The 9,333-nt window shown below is 36.4% G+C and overlaps 1 pseudogene; it reads right to left on the bottom strand.

The window, feature by feature from the left end:
• Positions 1 to 2,588: 2,588 nt before the first annotated feature.
• On the bottom strand, positions 2,589 to 8,671 carry LOC104666467 (annotated as a pseudogene).
• Positions 8,672 to 9,333: the final 662 nt, after the last annotated feature.

Here is a 9,333-nt window from a genome sequence, read left to right as displayed (position 1 = left end):
CAGCTCAGACATTCAAGGGGACGGAATAGCACTTATTATTACTTCAGTGCTGAATTTTTCACTTGTACTCTCAAAAATTCAAATTCATACCCTTTGATATAAATCTTGCCTATCTTTCCCATTAATGACTCAGCATTTAGCTCTCTCTTTCTCTCTCTCTCACTCTTTGACTTTCCTAGCGAATCTCAGCCCTTACTATAATTAAATGTTTATGGACTTCTTGGCTACAGCTGAAAAGCTGAATATTGCTAAAAAAAAAAAAAAAAAAAAAAAAAAATAGTGACATAAATATACTGAATGGATTTTCTTAAATATTAAGGCAAACTTCAAAAGGTGTTCAAAACTTCTAAGCAATCTCTTTTTAGTCCTGTCATAATATCAGTTTTTTTCTAATACAATTTCAAATCTCCTCTTCTTTCTCCAACATTTCCTAAAGACTCTTCATGCTTTGATGATGACTTTACCAAATATTTCATGTATAAAAATAACTGCTACTAAAGAAAAAAATCTGTCCTTTATCAATTTTACCATCTCACCTACATATGCACTTAAATACCCTGTACTTCCCATTGAAATAATAAAGGAATTTTAATTGGCCACTCTGCCACTGAAGCCCTGGTGCCAAGAAGTTTTGCCTTCTCAAAGATGTAGCTATTACACTTTTGTTTATCTCTCCTGCTTCTTCAGTTCCTGCCATTTACTGAGTCATTCCATCAGAATAAAACCAGGTTTAATGTATCAAATCATTTTTTAAAAAATCTCCCATCGCCTTGTTTTACCAGCTACTGCATCATTCTCCTTCATTAATTACTAGCCAGCAATACTTCTTCAAATATGGTTTGTACATCCATGTCTGCCATTTTCACCTCTGAAGACTCCAAGACATTTATGTTTCTACTGCAGTAAAATAGTTTGCATCGACATCTATTTTGTCTTCATCTTACCAAATTCTCAACAGCATTTAGCCCTCTTTCCTACTTGAAACGCTTTCTACTTTAGATTTCTATGGCATCATAGTTTTTCTTCTACATCACCACTGCTTCTTCTCAATCTCCTTTCTTGGATTCTCTTTCTATATCAGACTTTTAAAAGTGACAATGTTCTGAATCATTTCCCCTCACTAGGCGCTACTAGTCAATCACACGATTTTGATAACATATATATATGAGTAAATCTTAAATTTGTATTTTTCAACAAGGCACTTTTCTCTGAACACCAAAGCTACCTTCTTGATAAATCTGCTTTGATTTGTAATGATACTTTCAACTCAACATGGCCAAAATTGAACAATTAAGATGGTTTTCCAACCATCTCAATCCCTCCTTAACCATTACATAGCAATGGCATACATTTCCTGACAACTTTTCTCCACACCCAACATTAACCCCATCAGCCATTCCTGTTTTCTCAACATATAAATTTCTATCACAAATCCACCCACTTCTTACCATGTCTGTTATTAGTCTAAGCCACCTTATCTTTCACTCAAAAACCTGCAACAAGCTTGAAATTGATCATTTTGCTTCTAATCCTTCCCCCATCAGTCTGTTCTCCCCAAAGCACCCAGCGTATGCTTTCAAAAGATCAAGTAGAATATTCTACCTCTCTTGATTAAAGCCTTTCCAACCACTTTCCATTATGCTTCATAAAATCAACAAGCTTTATCACAGCCTTCCACATGGCCTAACTTGATCTGCCTGTACTTCTGCTCTCCTCCTCAGTAACTGTGTTCTAGTCACACTTGTCTTTACTTCATCTCAGGGCATTCACGTTTGTTGCTTCTTCTACTTGGAATGACCTTCTCTCAGATGTTCTCCTGGCTGTTCTCCTCAAATGTACCATCTTCACAGAGGCCATCCCTACTGAGTTAACTAAAATGCTGCCTCCCATGTTCCCCTGCCTGTCCAGTCATTCACTTAATCAAAACCACCTTCACACTCACTCACTGCCATGAAATCTTCATAACAAATTTCAGTATTCTAAATTGTCTTAATTATGCATTGACTTGGTATTTACTGACTGTCTTCTCCTTACAGAACATAATTTATGTTGGACATGGACTTTTCACAGTTACTGCATTTTTCCCAGTGTGCCCAGATCAGTGCCTGTCATATGGTAGACAATGAATGTTTGTGTAATGGTTAACTGACTCTTTTAACATGACCACATATAATCTGTTTTTCCTGATTGTGTCATCATCATCATCACCATCATTACTCTCATTACTATTTTTTTATTTTAAAAAAGACACATTTATTCGGCATCATGATCAGACTACTACATTTGGCAATCAGCAGCATAGATGCAAAAAAAAAAAAACCATTAAAACCCTTTGTTGGAATACTTTAGACTTTCCACAGAATGAGAACTAAAATAACCTTTTATATAATTAGTCACAAATATAATCCTCGAGTATTTTCCCCCATAAACATGAATATTTGTCTAAAACATGTCTTCTTTGTAGCAGCTAGCTGCCTCCACTATGCTTGGCTGAGTTCACAAATCTGTTGTAACCTGTAGCTTCCCTATCACTTCTCTGGTTCTCCTCTCCTGCTAAGCTTTGTTTCATCTTTGTTTCCTGGCAGTAATTAAAATTTTCTGCTACTTCCATAGCTACTGCTGCTACTGGAACCATCATAGCCACCTTGGTTTCATGATTTGGCAAAGTATTGGCCTTCACCAAAATAGGGGTCAGAGATTCTGTCTCCAAAATTTCCTTCTTTCATGAGTCCAAAATTTGAAGACTGATTGTTGTAATTGCCAAATTCATTGTAGCTTCCACCACCTCTGAAATTGCTTCCACTAACACCACCAAAGCTTCCTCTGCCTCCATTGTTATAGCTGTCACAGCTGACGCTCCTGCCATAACTGCTGCCCTGGTTTCCATAACCCTGTCCACCACTTCCACAGCCTCTGCTTCCTCCAGACTCACCAGGGCTGCCTCCTCCTTAACCACAATCATTACCAAATCCATTATAGCCATCCCCACTGCCACCATATTCACTGCTACCACGGCTGCCACCAAAGCCACTATGACCACTAAAGTTTCCTCCATGACCAAAGTTGTCATTCCCACCAAAACCACCTCCGTGACCACCACCAAAGTTTCCAGAACCACTTTGACCTCTTTGGCTGGATGAAGCACTACCCATCTCTTTCTTTGACAGGGCTTTCCTAACTTCACAGTTGTGGCCAGTCACAGTATGGTATCTCTGGATGACAGTCTTATCCACTGAATCACGGTCACCAATGGTTACAAAGTCAAAGCTCCTTTTCTTGCCACTGCCTCTGTCCATCACCATTTCAGTCACTTCAATTCTTCCATACTGTTCAAAATAATCTCTTAGGTAATGTTCTTCAGTGTCTTCTGTAATGCCACCAGCAAATATCTTTTTCGCAGTTAAGTGGCCACGTGGTTTTTGAGAATCTTCTCTTGAGACAGCTCTCTTTGGTTCCACAACTCTTCCATCCACCTTGTGTGGCTTTCATTCATGGGTGCATCCACCTCCTCCACAGTGGCATATGTGAGAAACCCACAGTCCCTGGAGCACTTGGTGTTTGCAGTTCTCATTACCACACAGTCCCTGAGTGTTCCCCATTGCTCAAAACGGCTCCTCCCACTCCAATCGGTTGTTTTAAAGCTGAACCTTCTAGTGAAGAGTTTCTGTAGCTGTTTTGACTCTGACTGACTTAGCCATGATTTCAGGGAAGACAGACTTTTACGATGTTTCCTTGGCAGCACCCACGGGCAGCATTACTATTATTTAAACTCTAGTTTTCCATAGAAAAAAAAATGTGCATTCAGGTATTGATTAGCCAAGCCATTGTGTTAGAACTCAACACAACATAGGTAAATAATATGGTTTCTGTCCTCATAGAATTTATAGCCTGGAGGACGACATAGGAATTAAGGAGAAAATTATAGGAGAATCTTTTTATTTTATGAATAGATATAGCAGATATTCATTGGAGGCCTAATATATGTGCCAGGCATTAGTCTAGGCACTAAGAATACAGTGGCCAATAAAATAGTTCTTGTATGTAACTCAAATCTTATGGTGGCAATATGTGATATATAATAATAGTAATAATAATATAATATAAACTTGAAAAGTTTATATATTCATTCATTTATCAATCTCTCATAAATTGTGATACTATAGGTCAGTTAACTTATCCATCTCTGGATGAACTAGTAATCTCAATTTTGGCCCCACAAAACTGAGAATAATGTCCTGCTATGTGATAGCACATAAAGCTGCTGGCACCAGACTGGCTTCTAGCTAGTTTCTTTCATCTTCTAACTGCTGCAGCCGTTTCTCTGAAGTCATACAATTTTATGACCAAGAAAAACATTTTTTATCATAAGTCATTTTTTACTATGAACACTTTGTAAATTATTTGGACTCACTAGACATCTAGCAGACCACTAAGGAAATATATAGTGGCACAAGAATGTTTTGAGATGGACAGTATGAGCATATTATCTGTTTTGTTAGGGCACAGTGTATAATGATGAATAGCCTAAGTAGGTCTGCACAATATGATGCTAGTGGGAATTACACAGTCGGGACCCAATGTAATGCGCGTGAAATGTGCAAAGTGGGGAGAAGATTGCATGAGAACTAGAGAAGACAGAAAAGTAATTCTAGAAGGTAAAAATGTCCTTTTTCACTTTTTCTTTACTGCATCCCTTGTCTCATATTTTTAAAGAAAGGAGTATACATTCAATAAAGGAAGGAGGGAAAGAAGGAAGAAAGAAAGGAAGGGAGGAAAGAGAAGGGAAAATGGATAAGTGAGAGGTGACGAAAATCTTTAGGAAAATCATAATGCTGAGTTGTAATAATGACACAGTTTTTTGGGGGGGTTGTTATTTTGTAGTATTATCTAGAGACAATAGACATAGATAATTATAATGTTAAGTGGCAATTTTATTGTTGTAGGTAATTTTGTTAAAAATATCTATCTGTGATGTATCAGAGTGTGTATTCACATTGAGATAATTAAAAAAAAAAACTACAGGCCATTGTAGGTAGTTCGTAGAACACATGGGTAAAATTGCTATATAACTTTTCTAATGTTTTTCACTTCATGTTCCCTAGACTCTACTCCATAAGGGCACTTATTAATATATTACACACGATAAATTATAATAATGTAAGGTAAATATTTAGCAGTCACACCAACCAGGAAGCAATGCTGGCACTCCAGTTGTTTGTTTACAAGTGAGGTTGAGAGGTTTCTTACCCTAACAGCCCTTTCAGAATTTCTATCCAATTTTCTGATTGTGAAACGCTAGGCTAAAAAGTGAAACATTTTTAATCAACTTAAAATTAGAGCTACAAGGAAAAATGCTTTCGCATTTCAATTTAGTTCATCAAATAACAAAGTAGCGGGTGCGAGAGGTAGGATAGGAGATTTTCCATCCACTTCTCACCATGTAAGGCACAAACCAATTAATGATCATGGTGTTTCAAAATCAGTACTTTAAAAAAAATTAAATTTCCCTTCGATTCAATAGGACATAGAATAAGAAAAAAGGTAAACAAAAGACACTTTGACTGAGTCCAGAGAAATGACAAGAGAAGGATGTTACAAATATTATATGGGGTAGAAGTATTGGATATTAAAGTTGTTTGAATTAGAACTTCAGATGTAGCAATGATTTTTAATACTAGATGCACATTGTAATCACTAGGGAAGCTTTAAAAAATACCAAAATGTGGACCCTGCCTCAGATCAATTAGATCAATTTAATCATGGACATGTGGATAGTAAGCTTCAATATTTTTAAGACCCATTCTCTCCTGCCATGGTGATAAAATTTGCTCAGGGCTGAGAATCACTGAAATATATAGTTAAAAAGTGATTTGTACTGCACATTAGGGGAATAAAAATGTCCATTCCAATTGCTTTTAGCTTTACTCATTTTTATTTTAATTGAATATAAATATATAATTGAATTAACTATAATTCAGATTTGTTCTAATTCAGCCCAAACTTACTTTTAATATTTGCTCTAGTTCAGCCCAAACTGATATTTAATAGTCTCCCAACTTATGTTGAAAGAGTGTTTTGCTGGGTGTAGAGGATGCATAGCAGTTAATCTAGAAAGTATAGTTTATGAAGATGCTTTGGAGCCCTTCCTCTTTAAGCTGAAGAGGTAAAAACGGAGAAATCAAGACAAAAGTATTATTTTATAATTACCATTTGTTTAGTAACATTGATTAAGGGCCAAAGTAGACAATAAAGACAGAAAACCATCCCATCTATTTAGTATATGTGCATCTTCAAAAGTGAAAAGCAGCTGAATCGGGCAGCTGTATTAACACATATGCATCTAGTGTTGCTAACGGCAGAAGAATAGATGTGATTCAAAGCAGTTCTGGATGAGATTTAGAATTTTCAAATATTAATAGCTTGGTTCCACTTCTATTCTATCACCTTGCAAACGTTGCCAAACAAAAGGACTCTGAACAATGCCAGCCTTTATGTTTATGATTAGAATTGTTCTCTCTTGGGAGTAGAAAATATAATGCAGTCACTCTTCAGGGCCCAGATGCTTTGCAGATCCAGGCATCCAGACCACCTGTTTTCACATACTCATACACACTTTAGTTTGTCATTCATGAATGCCCTATGCACATATTTGGCAGTTTGCTTGCCCACTCTTTGGCAGTTTTCCAAAGACATGTGAGTACATGAGCTTTACAATTTCTATGTGCAATGGTTTCCAAATTCATTTGAGGTATTCACTGTCTTTGTAAACATTATAGGAGCAATGTAATCATGGCAAATTGCCTATGTCAGAATAATTCTAGCAAAAATTTGTAAATCCAAGGATATTAAATAGGTTCACATATAATTTTTTATAAATACCTTACATCAACTTCTTATCTACAAGACCAAAAGAAATTAAATGACTCGCCGATATAATGTTCATGTTTTCCTTAATTCTTAGAATCATGAAGTATGGAGAACTTGGAGAGAATTAATTTTGTGTAGGTTTTAATTACTGGTTAGATTCTTTACTTCCTCAGGTACCATTAGGAACACACTAAAAAAAAAAAGTGAACCATAGCAACCTTTAAATAATTAACCTGTTTTTTCATTATTAGAGCTGTGACTAAATATGTCCAGATATTCTTAATGAAATCTTTTTATTTCAAGAATATATATCTTAGAGCATATGCTACTTTTATGTGAAAAAATCACATCCATATGTAATATGTAAAGTCCATTTAAAATAGAAGACCTATTGGGACTAATATATTTTTGCCAAAAATCTTTTATTTTGTAATATAATGGCATCTTAAGTATTAACAAATGTTAGACATAAAACAAGGTATTGCAGTTAAAGTAAGTAGTTTGGTGAAAGATGCACAGTTAAATAAGTCATGAATCCTAAAATAATTTGGTAAAATCACAAGGCACTCAACTCTGTCTTTCCCCAGGTGGTTTAGGGAGCAAACTATCAAGAGAATGTTTTACGTCCCGATAATTCTAAAATTACAGCATGCAAAGCACTGGCCAAATAAATAGTGTATACAAAGACCAACAAGAGGAAGATACCGTCCCAAAAGTTAAGTGCTTCCATTCTATTGTGGAAATACGTGTGTACTCATGTGTTCTCATGCACATGCATACACACACACACATACATTTTACATTCATGATGACAACATGAAAGCAAGTATATTTTCAAAAACCTATTCTCCTCATTGCAAGTGTTAACAAAATGTTAGAAATAAAACAAGGCATTGCAGTTAAAGTAAGTAGTTTGATGAAAGAGACACAGTTAAATAAGTCATGAATCCTAAAATCATTTGGTAAAACCACAAGGCACTCAACTCTGAGCAGGTCGATATACAACTTGTATTAAAGGTAACTGGCTCTTTTATTTTAGAAAACAACTTAGTGCATCTTTTTACTTTAGTAAAGTGTGCTCTCTTTTGCCCATCTCCCTACTGGGAATAGGATGGGCATGTTTTTCACATACCCCCACAATGCAATGCTTAAATAATGAATGAACTCGATGTTTCATTTTTTCCGTGACTGGTATAAAACACAAGGCTTTAAGGGTGAATGAGAGAGAGAATTAGAGTCGGGAGGGAGGATCTGTGGAGAGTGAATCAGACTCTCCACTACTTGGCAGTATATTGGGCTCAAGGAGGTACAGAGCAAGTGCAAAATGTATGATGACAGAGACGACTAAGGAACTCTTAAGAATGGCCATGTCTCCTATTTACTTTTGAGTCATTGGCTGTGCTTTTCTGAGATATTTCTCTATCTTAAACGTTAAGGGACGCATGTTAAATACAGTAATCATGCCTCTCTCGTGTTTTGCAAAATTGTAGAAATAGCACCTGGCATGTGCTGAAGTAGTGAAGAGAGCAAACATAGCACCTGGCATGTGCTGAAGTAGTGAAGAGAGCAAACAGCAGCTGCAGGATCTCAGAAGGATGGATAAGGCCTCGGTGACAGTGGAGAAGAAAGTTGTGGTACATTCAGAACAGCAGCAGATATGAGCTATTTCCTAAAATACCAAGATGAATTTACACTCGAATTGGGGCTGCTGAGGGCTGGCAACACATGAAATGAGCTCCATGTGAGCTAACACATGGAGAGGAGGTAGCAGAACCACATTCCAAAATTCCAGAGAAGGCACCATGCTTCTTAAAATATGCAGAATGAGGACTTAAATTTTTTTAATGGGAGGGGTTGTTGACATGTGGGATATTAAAATGTATGTTCCCTGATAAGGTATGTAATAAAAGTACAAAGTGCACTAAGGCAGCAGGAAGAACACAGATGTTTTCGAAGCAGCTAGATCAGCAGTTATATCCTACTTTCATTTATAAGCCATTTGGTATTGCAGAAGCAAATGACCCTCTCTGGGACATGCTTCTCACCCATTAAATAAGATTAATAAGGCTAACTTCATTGGATAGATGTGTACAACAAATGCATGTAAAGCACCTGGCATAGCATAGACACTAAATAAATCTCAGTCCTCTTCCTAATTGTCCTATCCATCCTACTCTCCAATAAGAAAGTTAGGAGACAGAAGTACTGCTTCCAATTAGAAGTAAAAAAAGTTTTTTTGTAAAAAAAGGTAGGCTTTGCATTGGGCCTTGAAAAATATGTGTGTAAATGTACTTTCTTATATGGATTTATTGAGAAAATATAGTATAATTACAAAAGAATTGAATATTATATATGAGGACGTCCTTCAATGCAGTAAGTGTTCATAGAAGAGACAGCTGGAATAGAGATATAAAATGTGTGGGAGGCAGGGTTTTGGTCTTCATAATCTTTGCCCACTGATATCAC

Source organism: Rhinopithecus roxellana, chromosome 1 (genome assembly GCF_007565055.1).
Source record: "Rhinopithecus roxellana isolate Shanxi Qingling chromosome 1, ASM756505v1, whole genome shotgun sequence".
Classification (NCBI taxonomy): domain Eukaryota; kingdom Metazoa; phylum Chordata; class Mammalia; order Primates; family Cercopithecidae; genus Rhinopithecus; species Rhinopithecus roxellana.
Note: the sequence above shows the minus strand (reverse complement) of the source record. Positions and strands in the feature narration are given on the sequence as shown.